Genomic DNA, 27,205 nt, shown 5'->3' with positions numbered 1-27,205 from the left:
AGTACGTGGATATGTATATTGACGATATAGTTTTGTCTGTTTTTTTTTATAAAAAAAAGTGAACGCTTTTATATTAAACTAGTTAAATGACCCGTGATATAACGGGTTTGTTTAAACGAAATAGTTCAATGTATTTTAGTTATTAAGTAAGAGTTGTAATCACTTGAATCCATAAATTTGCTTGAAAACAAAGGGACCAATGAAAACGCGACATGTGGCGCGAAAATCACATGTGATTGGAAAAAAAAAAATTCGAAATTTTTTTTTTTTTTTAATTTTTTTTTAAAAATTTTTTTTTTCGAATTTTTTTTCCGAAATTTTTTTTCGAATTTTTTTTTTAAAAAATCATATGTGATTATGCATGTCAATCACATGTGATTGTAAACCCAATCACATGTGATTATGCATGGCAAATTCAATCACATGTGATTGTACAATTCAATCACATGTGATTGTGCAGGTAAATCACATGTGATTGTAAAAAAAAAAAATTTAAATTTTTTTTTTTTAATTTTAAAAAAAAATTAAATTTTTTTTTCAATCACATGTGATTGTAAAAAAATTAAAAAAAAATTTTTTTTAAAAAATTTTGAAACAAAATTAAATTTTTTTTTTTCAAAATAAAATTTTTGAATTTTTTTTTCCAATCACATGTGATTTTCGCGACATATGTCGCTTTCTCATTGGTCCCTTGAATCTCAACTTAATTTATGGACTCAAATGAATATTCCTCTATTAAGTAAATGTAAATGTTAAAGTCATTTAGTTTAATGACCCATGGAATCACGGATTCCAACTAAGAAACTGGTCGTTGTTTTTACAAACATATTGATGTACTTAACTTAGTAAGAATAAATGAACCACAACACTATTCGGATGTTAGTCCGTATATAAACCGAAAACAATATCCAATATTGTTTGTAACTTTGAAAATCGAAGTAAAACTTATTACAGTACCTTTTTTTGTACAAAAACAGATACTCCGTATATCTTATCTTTATCGAACGAAAAAAAAAATACTAAAACTTGACCTTTTATTTTTGCTCATCTTTTACACCTCACACATCAAGAAAATCCGTGGGGTTTATTTATTTATATCTAATATATATACACTCCGTATAATATATTACATATCTTTAATTAAAAAATAATTAAAGATGAATTAGAATAAAAATATAACTTTAATATTTCGATTAAAAATACTTCAACAGAATTAAAAAATATTATTTGTTTTTATGTTGTTTTTTTCTAATTTTTAATTAAGTAATTAATATATAAATTAATAATGACATCATTATTTAAGTTATTAAATAATTAGTTACTATAAGTAGAACTTTTTTAATAATAAAATACTTAAGATTAATGACATCATCTAAGTTATCTAGATTTTTTTCTTTTTATTTTTAATTTTTTATTAACAAATGAATTAGCCTAATAATGACATCATCATTGTAGGATTTTAATATAAACTGTAGATACGCTTTTAAAAAGAAAATGTCTCAAAATCAGAAACAAAACTCAATACAATAACAACAAAACTCAATACCACATGAGTGGTGTATGGGGATGTGAGATATAGACAATCCTTGTCCTATTCGAGAATAAAAACAAGTCATTTCTCTACACACAGTGAAAAACTCTCAAAAGTAGAGAACGTTATTCCTCTCTTTATTCGATGGATAAAGAGATTGCTTCCGAGTGAACATCCGACCAATAAGTAGGAAATGTTTTTTTTTTTAAAATAGTAAAATAAAATTAAAAATAAAATTGAGAAGCTATGAAAAAATTAAAAAAAGTAAATTTCTAAGAGTTTTAAAATCCTTCCTGGAATTCAATTTAGGCTCTAAACGCCAGTCAACACGCCAATAAATCGAAGTTTGCCGTTGACTCAAAAATAAAAACAAAACTCAATGATATGGGATATATATAGTAAGTGGTGACTGTGTATATCGTGTATACCTAGAATAAAGGTTGGAGAACTCAGATCTCGGGAAGATCCCGTTTGGACATTTTTTGGGAGATCTCGGCATTTCGAGAAATTCTCGGGGAGATATCCGACGTTGACTTACGATGACTTTTTAGTTCTTTTAATATAAATATATAAAAATAACTAAATATATGTATAGTTATATACATTTTTACGAGATTTTACAAGAAAATCTGAGAAAATGAAAGTGAAAATCCGAGATTTTACGAAAAAAATCGAGAAATGAGCGATAAAATCCGAGAAATCGTGGCTTTAACCAAGTTTGACCCCGTTGACCGAGAAATCTCAAGAAATAGACATCTCATCTCGGCTGCCTTCTCAAAACGAGATCTCAAGGAGAAATAACGAGATTTACAAATACTGCCTAGAACGCAATTTTTTAGGGAGTTAATATTTTCACTTGAAATTTTGAGAGATCCACTAGATTTAGAATTAAAATAGATCCCACTAGTTTTATGTGTTACTTTGATGTCGTTGAGCATCAAACTAGTTTTATATATTAGCTTTATACACTCTGTCAAGTGTCAATCCACTTTTAACCTTTTCTATATCCATCCGCAATATTTGTATGGACATAATGACTACCAATCTCACTATTTACAGTGGTTGAGGGCGTGAATTATTAGTGTGAGTCGTTTTTTTGCACTTTTTGATGATTAAGATGTGTTAGTTTTTTGTGTGAAGTATTGATGGTGTTGATTTTTAGTGTTGATTATGAGTATTGTGATGATGTGTTAAAATATAATTGAGTAAGTATTAAAAAGGGGATAAAATAATATTTTAAAATTAATAAAAAATTAAAAAAGTAAAAGCAACACCGTTGCTTGATCCGTTGTTTGGCAACACACAGCTCAAATTTTAGCCCATCCCACGCATCGATACGAAACAAACTTGCGTTGGTTGCTTGCCACATAGGCTGCAATGGTGTGGCCATACAACCGATACAATCGGTCTTATAATATTTGTAACAGACTAGCAGATTTGTTGGGCAATTGACCCAGGAGCTAGTTAAGCATTAATACAACTTTAAAAATGCAGTAATGTTTTTTCTTAGAAGTTCTAATAAAAAAATTTTGTTTGAATTTAAACCTCAAAAACAATAAAATTTTTGTTAAAAATAAAATTTAGCTAGTGCCTAAAAAATTTCATTGTCACATTAAAAAGGCTTACAAAAAATTTGTGAAAAAGTGAAGCTTTTTTATTAGTTACTTTAAATGCAGAGAAATTTTGGGCTTAGTTTAAGCCTGATTTTGATTGGGTCCATGCTCGGCAATTGGCATCTCAAAAATTGTGCAAGCTTTTAGCTCTTTTTAATAAAATTGCTTCTACTGTTCGGGAAAAAAAAAATTCTTACTTATATATAATTTGGTGATAATACTGACATCACCAAGTTTAATCGGTTCAAATTCTAATATATTGCACCTTTAGCTGTTACAAGAGAATAGTGTGCCCGCTACGCTGGGCAAAAATTATCAAATCGTTCGATATTCATATTTAAAATGTATGGAGTAACATTTTTCAATGTATTAAATTAAATTTTCATAAATAATTAACATATAACTTGTTAAAATGTTACTCATTAAAATTAAGAAAAAAATTATTTAGTTGCAAAATAAAAATGAAGTATCAAATATCAAACATATTTGCTATGCATGTTTTCTAATGTTCTGACAACAAAAAATTTTAACCTCAAATAAGTAATATATACGTGGTATATACTCTGAAATCAATAATATAATCGTATACATTTTTTGATCAAAAAGTTCACCCTTAGAGTTTGCGAAAACCAATAATATAGTCGCCTACAATTTTTGACCAAAGAATTCACCCTTAGAGCTACAAAAAAATATATACTCCGAATCAATAATATAATCGTGTACAATTCTTGACCAAAAAATTGATCCTTGGCTGTTGTAGAAAACAATAACATAGTCGGCTACAATTTTTTTCAAAGAATTAACCTTTTAAAAAAGAAAAAGAAAAAAAATTGTCAAAGTTGAACAGTAAAATTGGGCCAATGGGTTTTCCAAAGAATTAACCTTTTAAAAAAGAAAAAGGAAATTTTTTTTGACAAAGTTGAACTGTAAAATTGGGCCAATGGGAGGCCTGTTTTCCGGGCATAAATAGGTATAAGGTAATTTGTATGGTTGATTCCAATTGACGTCATATATTAGATTCTTATATTAAATATTAATTTTTTATAATAATACTTCGTAACTGTTGTATAGAATTTAAATCTATATATCTATCTATCTATCTATAACATTTTATAAAGCAGATGGCTTTTCCTACGTGTCAACAGCAGCCTTATTAGTCCATTCCATTATGCCACGTGTCATTTACAGATTGGTTAATCAGTTTATGTCCTGACAGCACGCCATCTGTCGCTCTCTTATTGGTGCTATCAATTCAAAAAAAACCTATCTCTTTCTCTTTCATTCTCCAATTGTTTTCTTAAATTTTGTACAATCGATTTTTCCTTCAATAGTTTGTTTTCAACCATCATCATCGTTCATCTTCATCATCATAATCATCTATTCATCTTCATCATACAGTACGCCAACAATAGCGCTTCCACTCCACCGCCACCCACAATCAATTGTTGATTTGGAAAAATCACCCACAATCAATTGTTTATTTGGGGTAAAAGTTAGGGTTCCTAGCGATAAAGCTACAACTGTCGTCGTTGATGTGGTGATCTCTCTAACAACGTTTCCGCAATCAAACCCATCCTAAACTCAATTGATTCAATTTATAGGGTATGAAATACTTTCACAATACTGAATCGCCGTTTAATCATTCGAGTACCGGGCGGTGAAACTATCTTCCGATTATCAAGAAAAATGTTGACATCAACGAAATTCTTGATGGGTTTCTCATCCAATAGATCTGTAAGTTTCAAAATTATTATTATGTTCGATTTTTATGCAATCGCTCCACAAATTCCTCGGTTTTTACTTTCCGAAATCATGCCACAGTGTAATTTTTGTTAGGAATTCTAATTTTGTTGTAAACACTTTAAATCTGTTATCCTACTTTATTTTTATACTCGAATTTTGTTTTAATTGTGATCTTTTGGCTTATAATGCGTTTAAATTTTTAAACATTTAAATTAAGGCTTTTGATTTCATAAAATCAAACTGCGATATTTTTTAATTAGGAAATTTGTTTCCATGCATCAGTTGATTTCTACCATGCTTTCAGTTTTTAAATTCTGATTATTTTTAACTTTTATAATGTTTATTTACCTTTTAAAATAATTATTGCGTTTATTTTGCACACTTGCAGTTTTGTATGGTGCCAGCAACTCTAATGGTAGAGTATGGCCATCTTTGTACCAGTGCATTCGACAAATTCTGAAATTTCCTGAACAAGACTTCAATTATGGTGTTGACGCTTTCCCTTTATTCCATGTTGTTTACTCTGCTTTACTAACAAAGATAGATGTGATGAAAACACTGGACACAATGGGTCATAAACTATGTATGTGTCTGATGATCTAAGTAAACCAACTTAGATCTTAATGAGGTTTTGGATAGACCCATCAAATCTTCTTTTGTCCCTTTTTCGAAATATTAAAAACAATTGTTTGATAAAAACACCAATGTACTGTTCTATTGCACTGTTTTCGATTGCTATATTATTTTTTATAGTTATCATTAATTATTGACTTCATTGGTAATTACTGAATTGTTGCTTCATCATAGAAGAATTTAGTTTATTTACGATTACTTCATGTATTTGAGTTTCAATGTGTGTGACTTTTTTGGTTGATTGCAGTGTTTACTACCCGATAACCCATCTCCGTGGGACAAAATGAACATACATGGTCATACATCTACGTTGGCGCTTTAATGAGTTCAAATTGTCTATCACTATGGCAACACTAGTATGGTCTACATTTATACATTCATTATGTAGGTTTTTGTACTTTTTTATTTCATTTGATTTTGAGTGAGTGACTGCAGTCTTCTCCCAAATGTATACAATTATTGGTGTGAGCCATGTGCACACATTTTACCTGACAGGTTGTTTCCGGTTGTTGTTGTTATAAGCCTTATGGCCAACGCCGCATATATCTTCATTGTTTAAACTGTAAGTTTTTATGGATTTTTATTCAGTGTCTTTATTAATTATTTTCTGGGATAGGCTTTCGTTGTGGTCATGGCTTTGCAATTGTGATGCGAAATTGTTTTTTTGTTGGCCATTATTGTATATATCAGTCGTGGTTATTGTTCAATTGGAAGATAGATCTGTATTAACAATTTTGTTCACAGTTTCTTCCTTTTGGGAGATGCTCCATTCATATTTGTTATTAATTCGCTGTTTATGGTCAGTTCACATGCTGATTAATTTTGCTGAAATATCTGATTATTATAATTTCCTGCTTATACTTGATGTTTAACGACGGCTTAAACACTTTGGTATGGCTCTCTTTACGATTTTTTTTCGTTTGTTTCGCTTACATTTTATATGATGGCTATCGATTTGTTCTGTCTCTGTTTTCAATTGTTGATTGTCGCTACATAGCAAAGCTATCTACTTGGCTTATCTAGCTACATCATAAATTTAGTTACAAAAATATAGACACGATCTTGGTCACTGCGAGCTACAACATAAGATGATTTTGGTGTGTGTAGCATTGCATTGTGTACTTTACAATTAGAAATGAGCTTAAAGACTTAAGTTATCATCTATAGATATTTAAAAGTTAAATCTAGAAAGGCTACTCTTTTTCAAAAAGATGAAAAGTAACTAAATAAAAATGGAATTGAATGAATAGATAAAGTTCTAAACTTGCATCGCGTATGACTTTCTGTTTTTCATGCATATTTATTAGCAATATATGTTCCAGGGCTACTATTGATATGTGTCATTTGTTTGCAGAACTATACGCAAGGCCTAACTTAAGAGTTAACATCGAAAAAGAAGGAACATATATTGGCATCATAACCTATGGGTTGCAGCCAACAAATTTGTTGCTAAGAAGTAGGCTGTGATGGTAAACATATTGCCCAAGAGCTGAGCAACTTGAATAAATGTTTTCGTATCTTAGCAGGGCAATCTCTGGATTGCAACCATGTCGATTTACTTTCGGTTGCTTCGTTAATGTATATGTCTGAGCCACTAAGGGGACCACGAAGATTAGTAACACACTTTTTGAGTGGTTCTCTTTAGTCATATGGCACAATTGTATTAATGATTGTGCCTGATGACTCTCACAACTCCGAATAGAAACTTATGGTTTTTCTAGAAAGAAGGTTACTAAAAAAGGTTTTGGTGATTAATTGGTAGGAATTGGGTCAACAAATGGGTTAGAATGGTTTTGTACCTTGGCATGGCAACTTACAGTTTGCAACCGGTACAATTCCCACTATTTTGTTTGATTTCACCCACTTATTTGAGCCTATATTTGATTAACTGAATTTTAGGTCCAATGTTATATGATGAATAAATGCGAAATTTTCTAATTCTGTTGCCAAGTTTGATTTTCAAAGTAATTTAATTTTTTTAGTTGGTGGCTATTTAATATTGCTTACTAATTTGGTTTAATGTTATATTATCTTATTGAATTTCCTGATGCTCGATGCCTACCTGAAGGTGTGTGTATACGACTATGGCTAGCTGTGCATTTCATGATAAATTGAGAGTGAGTATTCTATCTTTTTTTTTTTTTTGCCAATTTTATAATTCTGCTTTTTCTTATATATTCCTGAACGTAGTTGCTTTTTTGTTTATCAACGACGGTGACATTTTTATTGTAGTGTTTCAACCGTGTAAGACCCTGTTTTCTGTTTCAGTGTATCGGGACGCCATCCCAGTTACTGGATGTCGTCCTGTCTTTTGAAGCTGGACGCCGTCTCATATTCTGGACGCCGTCCAAACGTACTGACGGGCCAGCTTTGGGATTTTGCTTTATTAAAGGGATATTATGGTAAATTCACTTGTCAAACATTTTGAGGCCACAAAAGCTGATCCAAACTCATTTGGATCTTATCTTCCACCTCTCCAAATACTCTCAACCCTTTTTAGTGAGAGAAACCTTGGTTTTAGTGAGAGAGAACTTGATTGGAGAAGAAGGAGTGAGATTCTCACCAAAGCTCGAGTGTTAAAGTTGTTCATCTAGTCTCTAGCTACGTAGTGATTGTGGTGGTAAGTCTTAACCTTGATTTCCTTATTTTAAGTTCCTTAAGGGTTAGGGTTTGGGTTAGTGATGAACATAAAACCCATTTGTTAGCGATTTGGGGGTTTTGGGTAAGATTGAGTCATGAGGACTCAAGAATGACTAACCTAGGGTTTCAAGTGATAATTGAGGTTATTGAGTCTTAATTGGTTAGTTAATTACTAGCACACCTAGATATTAAATGAATGGGTGTTATTTGGGTATGTTGGTGACCCAAATGGGTGTCTTGACTTTGAAATGGGTCAAATGAGTCTTGGGTGACCTAAGTTGTCTAATGAGTGTGAAAATGCGATAACCTTGTGTTAAAAAGTGTATTAAGACCATAATCGAATTAATGTTAGGGGTTTGGCATAATCCCGACCTAGTGATAGAGTTAATGGTGCAAATGGGTCACATTTGCACTACGGGTCAAAATGACAATGGGGTGGTGAGTGAGTTGGTTCACCAACTTGAATGTATGATTGATATATGTACATAATATAATAGGTACGTTATCTTGAAGTTTGCGAGCTTGATTCATCATTTCACCGAAGGCGTTAAGGTGAGTGGAATAATTATGTACGTACGTCTATAGTGTATTTACTTGTATGCTATGGCATGATCCACGTAGCCGGAAGTGCCATAGTATGTACGGGTGTCATGATGTAAATCGCGAGCCGGTAGCATCTTGGTATCTTGAGTTGATGCGAGCACCACGAGCCAGTAGCATCGAGGTGTGAACCATGAGCCGGTAGCACTATAAAATGAGGTGTGAACCACGAGCCGGTAACACTAAAGTGTGAGCCACGAGCCAGTAGCACTATAAAATGAAGTGTGAACCAATGAGCCGGTAACACTATAAAGGAGTGTGACTCAAATGCGTAGTGGCGTGAACCAAGAATCCGGTAGCGTCATAGCATTTCGTATGGTGTAAACCATGAGCCGGTAGCACCATAGCGTTTATGGTTAACCATATAATTTGTGCACGTATTATAGTGTAGTATATTATATTATTTGGCGTATATGCTATTGTGTATGGTAGTTGCGGTATTTGAGGTTATTAGCTTTATACTTGGAGTTAGTATGCTAATTATTGCTAGCACGTATGCTGTATATGAGTAAGTGTTTGCTAGTAGGTATATTATATATGTATGTGTATAATTATTGCATGCACTAAGCTTATGCTTACCCCTCTCGTTGTTTATATTTTTAGTTGCATGTGCGGAGAAGGGCAAGTGTAAGCTAGGGGACTAGAGGATTTCCCCATTGTTGTTGTGGTTGATAGCTTTTGGATTTCGACTTAGGTTTGGGTAGTGTAATCCCAAACACCATGCTCATCGTTTGTTTGGAAACTAAACACTTTTGGGTCAAAATTGCTACACTAATGTACTTAATGGGTCGTTGGAGTCCCAAGGGTCGTCTTGCCCATTTTGATGTCTAAACATTTCTAATTTATGTATTGGATGTAATTAAACTTGGGGCGTTGGTTATAAATCACTTTGGTGTTGCTTTGGAAGTGTTGATATAAAATGTTAAGGTTTTAGGACTGATCAGACATCTGGACGCCGTCTAGCCTGGGCTGGGTGAGTTTTTGTCACAGAGCTTTTTAGAACAACTGGACGTCGTCTAATATTTGGGAAGCCGTCCTGGCCTTTGAAACTGGACGCTGTCCAAATGAACTGAACTGTTAAAAAAAATTGGCGTATTTTTGGTAAAACGAAGTTGGGTCGTTACAAGTGGTATCAGAGCATGGTCAAATGGATTTAGGCGACTTAAGATAGGTGCCTAGTGTCACACCCCCAAATAGGGCATGTGGTATTTGTGACTAATTATATCAAATCACAGTTGTATAAACGAGAACGACACTATATGAGACGTTTTATTGAGTTTTTGCAGCGGAAGATAAATAGATTACATTGTATTTAGAGCATTAAATGTTTTTAAATGAATTGGTAAGTAATGCATGAAGACTTCAAGCATGGCAATCAATCATCATCAAAGCAGCAGATATACAGCGGAAGCATTATTTAAGTACCTGGGAATAAACATGCTTAAAAAGTCAACACTAGGTTGAGTGAGTTCATAGGTTTATCATAAATAATAATTTCAGTAATAGATCACAAGATTTAATATAATAAAAGACGATATATCATATATATCAAAAGTATGCCAAGAGTGTATAATATCAAAACTAAACGATTTTACCCCGTAACAATACATGTAATTGTCGAGATCATTATTATACCACCAATTGACCTGAGGTCAACAGTGCGGGACGTTACTCCCAATAGCACTATTTATAATAATTCCATTTGCCTCTTTAGTTCATCTAGCAATTAATGATATTATAAAGCAGGGATTTGCATGTTTCAAATGAACACAATAAAAATACTCATGTTGGTCGCATAATAGTTTGTACTTGTGTCTATCAATTATAAAAATAGTAAATGTATTCTCAGCCCAAAAATGTAGATAAAAATGGAGCAAATGAAACTCACGCAAAATCAGTTTTAGTATTTGTATTCATTACATAAAACAGTTATAAAACAGCGCATGTATTCTCAGCCCAAAAATATAGATAAAAAGGGAGCAATGAAAACTCACGCACAATCAGTTTTAGTATTTGTATCCATTTAGTAAAACAGTTATAAAAGCATTGCATGTATTCTCAGCCCAAAAATGTAAAGAGTAAAAGGGATCAAATGAAACTCACCTTAAAATAACACAACAAAGATTTTACTAGGAAGTAGCTGTAATTGAAGTAGACTGGAAATCTCAACCTAGAGATAGAATGTACGATCAGATGTTGTCTAATAGATATAAGTATAGTAACTCTACTAATGATAATGGTTTTCTAAAAGAAATTTCATTTTCGAAAAGGTTACTATCTATGGAAAGTTCCCACTTTTAGTAACTTTCCAATTATAGAAAGTTCAGGTTATAATCTTTAACATAACGTTGTACGACTATCTCAAATCTCGTTGCTATCATACAAGTCACTTGAATGATCAGTTGTTACCGGGCGCCCAGGATTCTTGACCAGAATCTATGTCATGGCATTCGAAATCCACAAACAGTTCCCATAAGGCAACAAGGACCACCCTAGGCCATATGTAGCGGTGAAGTTCGTATATAGTGCACGTTATCTTGATTATAACCTTCACATATTATAGGTGTATAAACTTTTATTATATAGTTAAGTTATATATATATATATATATATATATATATATATATATATATATATATATATATATACACTATTAGTATTACATAATTATTAATAGTTTTATAATTATATACGCATTATTATTCAAGCTGTAATTACTATATTGATTTAGATTAATTTAATATTTATAATATACTAATTACTAACACATACAATATATAACATAATTGGTTATACTATTTGTTATTTAATTTACAAGATACTTAATAATATAGTACTTTATTAACCCAATATTATCCATAAATACCTAAATAATTAATTAAATACCTAATAATCATATACATAATTTTTATAGTCTTAGTTAATTATAAAAATCAGTAGAAAAATTAAAGAAAGTATTTTATTAAAATTTTGTATTTATATTTCTTTTATTCTTAATTTAAATACAAAACAAGTTTAATTCTACATAAAATACCAAATAAACATAAATAATTATTTTTAAAATTTTTATAAGTTTCTTACAGTTAAATAACTTGTAGAAAAATATTTATAAAAATATTTCTCCATTTTTACAATTATTTCCTTATTTAACTCCTGTTTACATAATAATAGTGTTTAATTATGTAATAATTATTGATTCGACCCATAAATTAATTTTTATAATTTTATCAGACCTAGATAAAGTTTATGAACCCATAAAAATTATTTATTTATTTTTATTTACTGTGTATATTGTTATTACGAATTTTATATGGTTTTCGTGTTTAATTAGTATTTAATTCGTAATTAACTACAAATAATATTCCAAAACTTATCATAATTATTTTTATAAGTACTACTACTGTTCTAAATAATTTCTAAACAAATACTACTGATGTGAATATTTATTAACAATTTAAAATAATAATTGGGTAAAAATATAAGAAATAAATAAAATGAATAAAAATAAATAAGAAAATGAAAATGAAATATTACCTCAAGAGTTCTTCAAGTTTTTAGAGAGGGGATTTTGGTGTGATTTGTGAATGAGAAACTAGGAGTCTAAGGGTGTTTATATAGTGCAAGTATTAGAGTGTTAGTCAATATAAGGATGTTCTAATTTATGATTTTATTTTATTTTATAATTCTTTTAGTCAACAATAGGTGGTACTAGTTTATACTTTTTTTATATATATTTTATTTTTAGTCAACATAAGGATATATTTGTTTAAGATTCTTTAATCTCATTATTATTATTATTATTATTATTATTATTATTATTATTATTATTATTATTATTATTATTATTATTATTATTATTATTATTATTATTATTATTATTATTATTATTATTATTATTATATATATTTTTTACATTTACTACATGATAAGTATTATTTTCTTTTTACTAATTCATGACTTGTATTTATTTTTTATTTAGTTCCCAATTGTTTTATTATTTATATAAATGTCACTTTTTATTTATTACTTATAGATTAATAGTTATAATATTACAGAAATGCATAATTATTTACGAATAACTGTTCGTGAATCGTCAGAATCATATAAAAGTTAGGTTTAAATTTAGTCGAAAATTTCTGGGTTGTTATAGTACCTACCCGTTAAAAGAAATTTTGTCCCGAAATTTGTTTGTGGTCATCATGGCTAACAATAAAAATGTTCTCGTGACGAATATGAGTTGATAAATAGAGTTTTATCACTATTGAGTAATATAGATAAAACGATTCGATTACAGGAAGAGTATAAACGAAGCTATCGTAAAAGTGTGAAATGAGAAAATTAAATGTTCACCTTAACTTTTGACATAGCTAAAGTTGATTTTCGGAATTCAAGGGATTTAAAGAAATCTTCAAAATCTTTATAAGATTTGATTCTCCGGTAATTAAGGAAATTAGGATTTTCTTTGATTAAATGCGGTGAATTGCCTTGATTTTCGTGTCTAGAATTTCGCTATAAATTAACTTCTTCCGTTTCATTATCTTCACCACTTCTATACTTTCTTCCTCAATTGATACTTCCAAAAGATTTGTTAATATGCTCAATCCCGTATTGATCCTTGTTATTATATTGACCATATATACAGTCATTCTTCTTTTTTATTTACCACCAGAGAAATTTGTTTTCTTCTACTATTCCCTTGGGGTTATAATGTTTTTAATTCTCCCGTGTCTTTATTGTAATACGTATTGATATACACAATTTGTAATTTCCGTGTTATTATCAGGCTTTATATTTTCCCTTATATGTCGGAGCTCTTTGCTCTTGTTTTCTCTTCTCGACTTTAAGTAAAGCGAATAATGGTCCAGAATTCGTAGGTATGAAGTTTTAAATGAACATAATGTTCTAAGTGGAAAGAAACATAATATCATGATTTGATTTGTTAAATTACCAGAATTACTGAGGATAGAACTATCAAGAATATATTTTCTTGATATGTTCGAGGTTAAGTAGAATGTAAGAGTCGTGTAACATGGTAAATGTTGATTATAAAGTCTGTGAATCTTCATATTCCATTAAAAATTTAGCATGACTTACTGTAATATAACCATGTTGGCCCGACGTCATTATATTATACTAACTCATGTTTCAATTCCCAACACCACTTCAAAACATTTATAATTTAAACTTGAATTTTAAAGAATATAGAAACTAAAACAGTTTCCTTTATGATGTAATAAAGATATCACAAAGAGATAATTAATTGCGGACAAGAATCGTTATGAAGATATCTTCAGAAATATTGAGGATATTTATAACGAAGAATACGAAAATATTTAAAATCGAAGGATAATGATGGGAATTTTTCTATAAAGATTTAGAATGCGTAAAAAGATCTTCTATGATTTCCTTCAGAAATCGAATCATCTAGATTCTTTGGTTATAGGTTTTGAAATGTCCCGTTCTTATTGATTAAAAACGTTCCATATTAATTGATTTCGTTGCGAGGTTTTGACCTCTATATGAGACGTTTTTCAAAGACTGCATTCATTTTTAAAACAAACCATAACCTTTATTTCATAAATAAAGGTTTAAAAAGCTTTACGTAGATTATCAAATAATGATAATATAAAATATCCTGTTTACACACGACCATTACATAATGGTTTACAATACAAGTATGTTACATCGAAATCAGTTTCTTGAATGCAGTTTTTACACAATATCATACAAACATGGACTCTAAATATTGTCCTTATTTTAGTATGCAACAGCGGAAGCTCTTAGTATTCACCTGAGAATAAACATGCTTTAAACGTCAACAAAAATGTTGGTGAGTTATAGGTTTAACCTATATATATCAAATCGTAACAATAGACCACAAGATTTCATATTTCAATACACATCCCATACATAGAGATAAAAATCATTCATATGGTGAACACCTGGTAACCGACATTAACAAGATGCATATATAAGAATATCCCCATCATTCCGGGACACCCTTCGGATATGATATAAATTTCGAAGTACTAAAGCATCCGGTACTTTGGATAGGGTTTGTTAGGCCCAATAGATCTATCTTTCGCGTCAATTAGGGTGTCTGTTCCCTAATTCTTAGATTACCAGACTTAATAAAAAGGGGCATATTCGATTTCGATAATTCAACCATAGAATGTAGTTTCGCGTACTTGTGTCTATTTTGTAAATCATTTATAAAACCTGCATGTATTCTCATCCCAAAAATATTAGATTTTAAAAGTGGGACCATAACTCACTTTCACAGATTTTTACTTCGTCGGGAAGTAAAACTTGGCCACTGGTTGATTCACGAACCTATAACAATATATACATATATATCAAAGTATGTTCAAAATATATTTACAACACTTTTAATATATTTTGATGTTTTAAGTTTATTAAGTCAGCTGTCCTCGTTAGTAACCTACAACTAGTTGTCCACAGTTAGATGTACAGAAATAAATCGATAAATATTATCTTGAATCAATCCACGACCTAGCTAACTCCAACATTCACATATAGAGTGTCTATGGTTGTTCCGAAATATATATAGATGTGTCGACATGATAGGTTGAAACATTGTATACGTGTCTATGGTATCTCAAGATTACATAATATACAATACAAGTTGATTAAGTTATGGTTGGAATATATTTGTTACCAATTTTCACGTAGCTAAAATGAGAAAAATTATCCAATCTTGTTTTACCCATAACTTCTTCATTTTAAATCCGTTTTGAGTGAATCAAATTGCTATGGTTTCATATTGAACTCTATTTTATGAATCTAAATAGAAAAAGTATAGGTTTATAGTCGGAAAAATAAGTTACAAGTCGTTTTTGTAAAGGTAGTCATTTCAGTCGAAAGAACGACGTCTAGATGACCATTTTAGAAAACATACTTCCACTTTGAGTTTAACCATAATTTTTGGATATAGTTTCATGTTCATAATTAAAATCATTTTCTCAGAATAACAACTTTTAAATCAAAGTTTATCATAGTTTTTAATTAACTAACCCAAAACAGCCCGCGGTGTTACTACGACGGCGTAAATCCGATTTTACGGTGTTTTCGTGTTTCCAGGTTTTAAATCATTAAGTTAGCATATCATATAGATATAGAACATGTGTTTAGTTGATTTTTAAATTCAAGTTAGAAGGATTAACTTTTATTTGCGAACAAGTTTAGAATTAACTAAACTATGTTCTAGTGATTACAAGTTTATAACGTTGAATAAGACAGCTTTTTATGTATGAATCGAATGATGTTATGAACATCATTACTACCTCAAGTTCCTTGGATAAACCTACTAGTAATGAGAAAAATGGATCTAGCTTCAAAGGATCCTTGGATGGCTTGAAAGTTCTTGAAGCAAAATCATGACACGAAAACAATTTCAAGTAAGATTTCCACTCGAAATAAGATTGTTATAGTTATAGAAATTGAATTAAAGTTTGAATATGAATATTATTTTGTATTAGAAAGATAACCTACTGTAAGTAACAAAGGTTTCTTGATCTTGGATGATTACTTGGAATGGATTTAGAAAACTTGGAGTAAACTTGCAATCTTGGAAGTATTCTTGATTTTATGAAACTAGAACTTTTGGAATTTATGAAGAACACTTAGAACTTGAAGATAGAACTTGAGAGAGATCAATTAGATGAAGAAAATTGAAGAATGAAAGTGTTTGTAGGTGTTTTTGGTCGTTGGTGTATGGATTAGATATAAAGGATATGTAATTTTGTTTTCATGTAAATAAGTCATGAATGATTACTCATATTTTTGTAATTTTATGAGATATTTCATGCTAGTTGCCAAATGATGGTTCCCACATGTGTTAGGTGACTCACATGGGCTGCTAAGAGCTGATCATTGGAGTGTATAAACCAATAGTACATATATCTAAAAGCTGTGTATTGTACGAGTACGAATACGGGTGCATACGAGTAGAATTGTCGATGAAACTGAACGAGGATGTAATTGTAAGCATTTTTGTTAAGTAGAAGTATTTTGATAAGTGTCTTGAAGTCTTTCAAAAGTGTATGAATACATATTAAAACACTACATGTATATACATTTTAACTGAGTCGTTAAGTCATCGTTAGTCGTTACATGTAAATGTTGTTTTGAAACCCTTAGGTTAACGATCTTGTTGAATGTTGTTAACCCATTGTTTATTATAACAAATTAGATATTAAATTGTTATATTATATTGATATTATGATATATAATATATCTTAGTATGATATATATACATGTCGTTAAAACGATAATCGTTAAATATATGTCTCGTTTCGAAATCATTAAGTTAGTAGTCTTATTTTTACATATGTATTTCATTGTTAATACACTTAATAATATATTTACTTATCATTTAACATAATTAACCAAGTGTATCAATATCTTAATATGATTCATATGTACCTAGTAAGACGTTGTTATAACGATAATCGTTATATATATCATTTTCGAGTTTCTTAAGTTAATAGTCTCATTTTTATGTATATAACTCATTGTTAAAATACCTAATGAGATACATACTTATAATAAAATCATTTTAACTATATATATAACCATATATATGTCATCGTATAGTTTTTACAAGTTTTAACGTTCGTGAATCACCGGTCAACTTGGGTGGTCAATTGTCTATATGAAACCTATTTCAATTAATCAAGTCTTAACAAGTTTGATTGCTTAACATGTTGGAAACACTTAATCATGTAAATAACAATTTCATTTAATATATATATATATATATATATATATATATATATATATATATATATATATATATATATATATATAAACATGGAAAAGTTCGGGTCACTACAGTACCTACCCGTTAAATAAATTTCGTCCCGAAATTTTAAGCAGTTGGAGGTGCTGACGTATCTTCTGGAAATAAATGCGGGTATTTCTTCTTCATTTGATCTTCACACTCCCAGGTGAACTCGGGTCCTCTACGAGCATTCCATCGAACCTTAATAATCGGTATCTTGTTTTGTTTAAGTCTCTTAACCTCACGATCCATTATCTCGACGGGTTCTTCAATGAATTGAAGTTTTTCATTGATTTGGATTTCGTCCAACGGAATAGTGAGATCTTCTTTAGCAAAACATTTCTTCAAATTTGAGACGTGGAAAGTGTTATGTACAGCCGCGAGTTGTTGAGGTAGCTCCAGTTGGTAAGCTACTGGTCCGACACGATCTATAATCTTGAATGGTCCAATGTACCTTGGATTTAGTTTCCCCCGTTTACCAAATCGAACAACGCCTTTCCAAGGTAAAACCTTAAGCATGACCATTTCTCCAATTTCAAACTCTATATCTTTTCTTTTACTGTCCGCGTAGCTCTTTTGTCGACTCTGGGCGGTTTTCAATCTTTGTTAAATTTGGATGATTTTCTCGGTAGTTTCTTGTATTATCTCCGGACCCGTAATCTGTCTATCCCCCACTTCACTCCAACAAATCGGAGACCTGCACTTTCTACCATAAAGTGCTTCAAACGGCGCCATCTCAATGCTTGAATGGTAGCTGTTGTTGTAGGAAAATTCTGCTAACGGTAGATGTCGATCCCAACTATTTCCGAAATCAATAACACAAGCTCGTAGCATGTCTTCAAGCGTTTGTATCGTCCTTTCGCTCTGCCCATCAGTTTGTGGATGATAGGCAGTACTCATGTCTAGACGAGTTCCCAATGCTTGCTGTAATGTCTGCCAGAATCTTGAAATAAATATGTCATCCCTATCAGAGATAATAGAGATTGGTATTCCATGTCGGGAGACGACTTCCTTCAAATATAGTTGTGCTAACTTCTCCATCTTGTCATCTTCTCTTATTGGCAGGAAGTGTGCTGACTTGGTGAGACGATCAACTATTACCCAAATAGTATCATAACCACTTGCAGTCCTTGGCAATTTAGTAATGAAATCCATGGTAATGTTTTCCCATTTCCATTCTAGGATGTCAGGTTGTTGTAGTAGACCTGATGGTTTCTGATGTTCAGCTTTGACCTTAGAACACGTCAAACATTCTCCTACATATTTAGCAATATCGGCTTTCATACCTGGCCACCAAAAATGTTTCTTAAGATCCTTGTACATCTTCCCCGTTCCAGGATGTATTGAGTATCTGGTTTTATGAGCTTCTCTAAGTACCATTTCTCTCATATCTCCAAATTTTGGTACCCGAATTCTTTCAGCCCTATACCGGGTTCCGTCTTCCCGAATATTAAGATGCTTCTCCGATCCTTTGGGTATTTCATCCTTTAAATTTCCCTCTTTTAAAACTCCTTGTTGCGCCTCCTTTATTTGAGTAGTAAGGTTATTGTGAATCATTATATTCATAGATTTTACTCGAATGGGTTCTCTATCCTTCCTGCTCAAGGCGTCGGCTACCACATTTGCCTTCCCCGGGTGGTAACGAATCTCAAAGTCGTAATCATTCAACAATTCAATACACCTACGCTGCCTCATATTCAGTTGTTTTTGATTAAATATGTGTTGAAGACTTTTGTGGTCGGTATATATAATACGTTTGACCCCATATAAGTAGTGCCTCCAAGTCTTTAATGCAAAAACAACCGCGCCTAATTCCAAATCATACGTCGTATAATTTTGTTCGTGAATCTTCAATTGTCTAGACGCATAAGCAATCACCTTCGTTCGTTGCATTAATACACAACCGAGACCTTGCTTTGATGCATCACAATAAATCACAAAATCATCATTCCCTTCAGGCAATGACAATATATGTGCCGTAGTTAGCTTTTTCTTCAATAACTGAAACGCTTTATCTTGTTCATCCTTCCATTCAAATTTCTTCCCTTTATGCGTTAATGCAGTCAAGGGTTTTGCTATTCTGGAAAAGTAGTAACCAGCTAGTCCTAAAAATTGACGTAAATGCTTCGGAGTTTTTGGGGTTTCCCACTTTTCAACGGTTTCGATCTTTGCCGGGTCCACCTGGATACCTTCTTTGTTCACTATGTGACCGAGGAATTGAACTTCTTCCAACCAAAATGCACACTTTGAAAATTTAGCGTACAATTCTTCCTTCCTCAATACTTCTAACACCTTTCTTAAATGTTCACTGTATTCTTGGTCATTCTTTGAGTAAATAAGTATGTCATCAATGAAAACAATGACAAACTTGTCAAGGTATGGTCCACACACTCGGTTCATAAGGTCCATGAACACAGCTGGTGCGTTAGTCAATCCAAACGGCATAACCATAAACTCGTAATGACCATAACGCATCCTAAAAGCAGTTTTTGGAATATCATCCTCCTTTACTCGCATTTGATGATATCCAGAATGTAAATCGATCTTCGAATAAACCGACGAGCCTTGTAGTTGATCAAATAAGTCGTTAATTCTCGGCAGTGGATAACGGTTTTTGATGGTAAGTTTGTTCAACTCTCTGTAGTCAATACACAACCTAAATGTACCATCCTTCTTCTTGACAAACAAAACAGGGGCTCCCCATGGTGATGTGCTTGGTCGAATGAAACCACGTTCTAATTGTTCTTGCAGTTGGCTTTGCAGTTCTTTCATCTCGCTGGGTGCGAGTCTATAAGGAGCACGAGCTATTGGTGCAGCTCCTGGTACAAGATCTATTTGAAATTCAACAGATCGATGTGGAGGTAGTCCCGGTAATTCTTTCGGAAATACATCGGGAAATTCTTTTGTGACGGGAACATCATTGATGCTCTTTTCTTCAGTTTGTACTTTCTCGACGTGTGCTAGAACAGCATAGCAACCTTTTCTTATTAGTTTTTGTGCCTTCAAATTACTAATAAGATGTAGCTTCATGTTGCCCTTTTCTCCGTACACTATTAAGGGTTCTCCTTCTTACAATGCGAATTGCATTTTTATAACATACGATCTCTGCTTTCACCTTCTTCAGCCAGTCCATGCCAACTATTACATCAAAACTCCCTAACTCTACTGGTATCAAATCAATCTTAAATATTTCGCTACCCAGTTTAATTTCTCGATTCCGGCATATATTATCTGCTGAAATTAATTTACCGTTTGCTAATTCGAGTAAAAATTTACTATCCAACGGCTTCAATGGACAACTTAATTTAGCACAAAAATCTCTACTCATATAGCTTCTATCTGCACCCGAATCAAATAAAACGTAAGCAGATTTATTGTCAATAAGAAACATACCCGTAACAAGCTCCGGGTCTTCCTGTGCCTCTGCCGCATTAATATTGAAAACTCTTCCGCGGCCTTGTCCATTCGTGTTCTCCTGGTTCGGGCAATTTCTAATAATGTGGCCCGGTTTTCCACATTTATAACAAACTACATTGGCATAACTTGCTCCGACACTACTTGCTCTGCCATTACTCGTTCCGACACCATTTGTTCCTTTCGTTCTATTAACCCCTGGTCCGTAGACCTCACACTTCGCCGCGCTATGACCATTTCTTTTACACTTGTTGCAAAATTTGGTGCAGAACCCCGAGTGATACTTTTCACACCTTTGGCATAGCTGCTTCTGATTGTTGTTGTTGTTGCGGTTGTTATTGTTGTTCGGATGATTGTTGTAGTTGCTGTTGTTGTTTTTGTTGTTGTTGTTGTTGTTGTTGTTGTTGTTGTTGTTGTTGTTGTTGTTGTTGTTGTTGTTGTTGGGCCGTTTGTTGTAGTTGCGATTGATGTTGCGATTGTTGGGATAATTGTTGCGATTATTATTGTAATTGCTGTTGTTGTTGTATTGGTGATTCTTATCACTGTTTTCCTCCCACTTTCTTTTGACTTGCTTCAAATTGGCCTCTTCAGCCGTCTGTTCTTTAATTCTTTCCTCAATCTGGTTCACTAGTTTGTGAGCCATTCTACATGCCTGTTGTATGGAGGCGGGCTCGTGTGAACTTATATCTTCTTGGATTCTTTCAGGTAATCCTTTCACAAACGCGTCGATCTTCTCTTCCTCATCTTCAAACGCTCCCGGACACAATAGGCACAATTCTGTGAATCGTCTTTCGTACGTGGTAATATCAAATCCTTGGGTTCGTAACCCTCTAAGTTCTGTCTTGAGCTTATTGACCTCGGTTCTGGGACGGTACTTCTCGTTCATCAAGTGCTTGAATGCTGACCACGGTAGTGCGTACGCATCATCTTGTCCCACTTGCTCTAGATAGGTATTCCACCATGTTAACGCAGAACCTGTGAAGGTATGCGTAGCGTACTTCACTTTGTCCTCTTCAGTACACTTACTTATGGAAAACACTGATTCGACCTTCTCGGTCCACCGTTACAATCCGATCAGTCCTTCGGTTCCATCAAATTCCAAAGGTTTGCAGGCAGTGAATTCTTTGTAGGTGCATCCTACACGATTTCCTATACTGCTAGATCCAAGGTTATTGTTGGTATGTAGCGTAGCCTGTACTGCGGCTATGTTTGAAGCTAGAAAAGTACGGAATTCCTCTTCATTCATATTCACGGTGTGTCGAGTAGTCGGTGCCATTTCCTTCAAAATAGTTAAATGGAACAAGTTAATCATACAGAATATGTAGTTAATAGTATTTCGTAGCATAATATGAACTCATTTATAAAAGCTTTTTCTTCATATTAGCGTTTTATAAGTTTAAATTCGGGTAGTACCTACCCGTTAAGTTCATACTTAGTAGCTAATATACAATTCAACTACTACAATTCTATATGAAAAACTGATTATAATAATATTTCGCGTTCAAACTTTTATACAATATTTTACAAACTTACAATACCGCTTATTTTACATAAAGCATGAAATATAGCACACAATAACTTTCATACATGATAGTTGTCAAGATAATTCTAGCTAGTACACAAGTCGTTCAGCAAAGGCAATAAAGACACGTAATTCATACGTCCAGAAACAAGTCATGCATTCTGGTTTTACTAGGACTACTTCCCATCCTTGGTCTTGTGGAACATAACCGTTATGGCCGTTGATAAGACAGCGTGTTGTAACGTCGTCAAAGGGACGAGGGTTACGTAATATCCAACAGTCCCTTAACAATCTAAAAACCTCATTTCTTACCCCAATTACCGACTCCGTCACTTGTGGGAACGTTTTGTTTAATAGTTGTAGCCCGATGTTCTTGTTCTCACTTTGGAGAGAAGCGAACATTACTAAGCCGTAAGCATAACATGCTTCTTTATGTTGCATGTTAGCCACTTTTTCTAAATCACGAAGTCCTATATTCGGATATATTGAGTCAAAATAATTTCTTAACCCGTTGCGTAAAATAACATTTGGGTTCCCCGCAATATATGCGTGAAAGTAAACACATCGTAACTTATGGATTTCCCAATGTGATATCCCCCATCTTTCGAACGAAAGCCTTTTATAAACCAAGGAATTCTTGGAACGTTCTTCGAATGTCTTACAAACTGATCTCGCCTTAAATAGTTGTGCCGAGGAATTCTGACCGACTCTAGACAAGATTTCATCAATCATGTCTCCGGGTAGGTCTCTTAAAATATTGGGTTGTCTATCCATTTTGTGTTTTTATACTGTAAAATAGACAAGAGTTAGATTCATAAAAAAAAATACTTATTAATACAAGCAATTTTTACATATATCATAAAGCATAAGCACACTATATTACATATATTACACCACACGAATACAACTATCTTATTCTAACTCGCTCGTTTCTTCTTCTTCAGTTTTGGTTCGTTTTGCCAAGTTTCTAGGGATATATGATGTTCCCCTAATACAAGCTGTCGTTTTCCACAATGGTTTAGAAAAACCTGGTGGTTTAGAGGTTCCCGGGTCATTGTTACAACTTAAGGGCTTCGGGGGTTGACGATACATATAAAGTTCATCGGGGTTGGAATTAGATTTCTCTATTTTTATGCCCTTTCCCTTATTATTTTCTTTTGCCTTTTTAAATACAGTTGGGGAAATTTCTATAACATCATCGGAATTCTCGTCGGAATCCGATTCATCGGAGAATTGGTAATCCTCCCAATATTTTGCTTCATTGGCGGAAACACCATTGACCATAATTAACCTTGGTCGGTTGGTTGAGGATTTTCTTTTACTTAACCGTTTTATTATTTCCCCCACCGGTTCTATTTCCTCCTCCGGTTCCTCCTCTTCCGGTTCTGATTCTTCTTCCGGTTCTGATTCTTCTTCCGGTTCTTCTTCGGGAACTTGTGAATCAGTCCAATATATATTTGACTCTTCGTTATTATTAGGTGAGTCAATGGGATTTGTGCTAGAGGTAGACATCTATCACACAATATCAAACATGTTAAGAGATTAATATATCACATAATATATACATGTTAATAATATATAGTTTCCAACAAAAATGTTAAGCAATCATTTTTAAAGAAAACACGGTCGAAGTCCAGACTCACTAATGCATCCTAACAAACTCGATAAGACACACTAATGCAAATTTTCTGGTTCTCTAAGACCAACGCTCGGATACCAACTGATATGTCCCGTTCTTATTGATTAAAAACGTTCCATATTAATTGATTTCGTTGCGAGGTTTTGACCTCTATATGAGACGTTTTTCAAAGACTGCATTCATTTTTAAAACAAACCATAACCTTTATTTCATAAATAAAGGTTTAAAAAGCTTTACGTAGATTATCAAATAATGATAATATAAAATATCCTGTTTACACACGACCATTACATAATGGTTTACAATACAAATATGTTACATCGATATCAGTTTCTTGAATGCAGTTTTTACACAATATCATACAAACATGGACTCCAAATATTGTCCTTATTTTAGTATGCAACAGCGGAAGCTCTTAGTATTCACCTGAGAATAAACATGCTTTAAACGTCAACAAAAATGTTGGTGAGTTATAGGTTTAACCTATATATATCAAATCGTAACAATAGACCACAAGATTTCATATTTCAATACACATCCCATACATAGAGATAAAAATCATTCATATGGTGAACACCTGGTAACCGACATTAACAAGATGCATATATAAAAATATCCCCATCATTCCGGGACACCCTTCGGATATGATATAAATTTCGAAGTACTAAAGCATCCGGTACTTTGGATGGGGTTTGTTAGGCCCAATAGATCTATCTTTAGGATTCGCGTCAATTAGGGTGTCTGTTCCCTAATTCTTAGATTACCATACTTAATAAAAAGGGGCATATTCGATTTTGATAATTCAACCATAGAATGTAGTTTCACGTACTTGTGTCTATTTTGTAAATCATTTATAAAACCTGCATGTATTCTCATCCCAAAAATATTAGATTTTAAAAGTGGGACTATAACTCACTTTCACAGATTTTTACTTCGTCGGGAAGTAAGACTTGGCCACTGGTTGATTCACGAACCTATAACAATATATACATATATATCAAAGTATGTTCAAAATATATTTACAACACTTTTAATATATTTTGATATTTTAAGTTTATTAAGTCAGCTGTCCTCGTTAGTAACCTACAACTAGTTGTCCACAGTTAGATGTACAGAAATAAATCGATAAATATTATCTTGAATCAATCCACGACCCAGTGTATACGTATGTCAGTATTGATCACAACTCAAACTATATATATTTTGGAATCAACCTCAACCCTGTATAGCTAACTCCAACATTCACATATAGAGTGTCTATGGTTGTTCCGAAATATATATAGATGTGTCGACATGATAGGTCGAAACATTGTATTCGTGTCTATGGTATCTCAAGATTACATAATATACAATACAAGTTGATTAAGTTATGGTTGGAATAGATTTGTTACCAATTTTCACGTAGCTAAAATGAGAAAAATTATCCAATCTTGTTTTACCCATAACTTCTTCATTTTAAATTCGTTTTGAGTGAATCAAATTGCTATGGTTTCATATTGAACTCTATTTTATGAATCTAAACAGAAAAAGTATAGGTTTATAGTCGGAAAAATAAGTTACAAGTCATTTTTGTAAAGGTAGTCATTTCAGTCGAAAGAACGACGTCTAGATGACCATTTTAGAAAACATACTTCCACTTTGAGTTTAACCATAATTTTTGGATATAGTTTCATGTTCATAATAAAAATCATTTTCCCAGAATAACAACTTTTAAATCAAAGTTTATCATAGTTTTTAATTAACTAACCAAAAACAGCCCGCGGTGTTACTACGACGGCGTAAATCCGATTTTACGGTGTTTTTCGTATTTTCAGGTTTTAAATCATTAAGTTAGCATATCAAATAGATATATAACATGTGTTTAGTTGATTTTAAAAGTCAAGTTAGAAGGATTAACTTTTATTTGCGAACAAGTTTAGAATTAACTAAACTATGTTCTAGTGATTACAAGTTTATAACGTTGAATAAGACAGCTTTTTATGTATGAATCGAATGATGTTATGAACATCATTACTACCTCAAGTTCCTTGGATAAACCTACTGGTAATGAGAAAAATGGATCTAGCTTCAAAGGATCCTTGGATGGCTTGAAAGTTCTTGAAGCAGAATCATGACACGAAAACAATTTCAAGTAAGATTTCCACTCGAAATAAGATTGTTATAGTTATAGAAATTGAATTAAAGTTTGAATATGAATATTATTTTGTATTAGAAAGATAACCTACTGTAAGTAACAAAAGTTTCTTGATCTTGGATGATTACTTGGAATGGATTTAGAAAACTTGGAGTAAACTTGCAATCTTGGAAGTATTCTTGATTTTATGAAACTAGAACTTTTGGAATTTATGAAGAACACTTAGAACTTGAAGATAGAACTTGAGAGAGATCAATTAGATGAAGAAAATTGAAGAATGAAAGTGTTTGTAGGTGTTTTTGGTCGTTGGTGTATGGATTAGATATAAAGGATATGTAATTTTGTTTTCATGTAAATAAGTCACGAATGATTACTCATATTTTTGTAATTTTATGAGATATTTCATGCTAGTTGCCAAATGATGGTTCCCACATGTGTTAAGTGACTCACATGGGCTGCTAAGAGCTGATAATTGGAGTGTATAAACCAATAGTACATACATCTAAAAGCTGTGTATTGTACGAGTACGAATACGGGTGCATACGAGTAGAATTGTTGATGAAACTGAACGAGGATGTAATTGTAAGCATTTTTGTTAAGTAGAAGTATTTTGATAAGTATCTTGAAGTCTTTCAAAAGTGTATGAATACATATTAAAACACTACATGTATATACATTTTAACTGAGTCGTTAAGTCATCGTTAGTCGTTACATGTAAATGTTGTTTTGAAACCCTTAGGTTAACGATCTTGTTGAATGTTGTTAACCCATTGTTTATTATAACAAATGAGATGTTAAATTGTTATATTATCATGATATTATGATATATAATATATCTTAGTATGATATATATACAGTTAAATGTCGTTACAACGATAATCGTTAAATATATGTCTTGTTTCGAAATCATTAAGTTAGTAGTCTTATTTTTAC

General features: G+C 32.2%; 1 long non-coding RNA gene across 1 annotated transcript; it reads left to right on the top strand.

Annotated features, from left to right (window-relative positions):
• The first annotated feature begins 4,461 nt into the window (after nt 1-4,461).
• On the top strand, nt 4,462-6,092 carry LOC139898626 (uncharacterized). The gene is made up of 3 exons (XR_011777080.1): nt 4,462-4,878; nt 5,276-5,374; nt 5,768-6,092. It is a non-coding gene; the product is annotated as an uncharacterized lncRNA (long non-coding RNA).
• Nucleotides 6,093-27,205: the final 21,113 nt, after the last annotated feature.

The sequence above is a fragment of the Rutidosis leptorrhynchoides genome, chromosome 3 (assembly GCF_046630445.1).
Source record: "Rutidosis leptorrhynchoides isolate AG116_Rl617_1_P2 chromosome 3, CSIRO_AGI_Rlap_v1, whole genome shotgun sequence".
Classification (NCBI taxonomy): Eukaryota; Viridiplantae; Streptophyta; class Magnoliopsida; order Asterales; family Asteraceae; genus Rutidosis; species Rutidosis leptorrhynchoides.
This window is presented reverse-complemented; position numbering and strand designations above follow the sequence as displayed.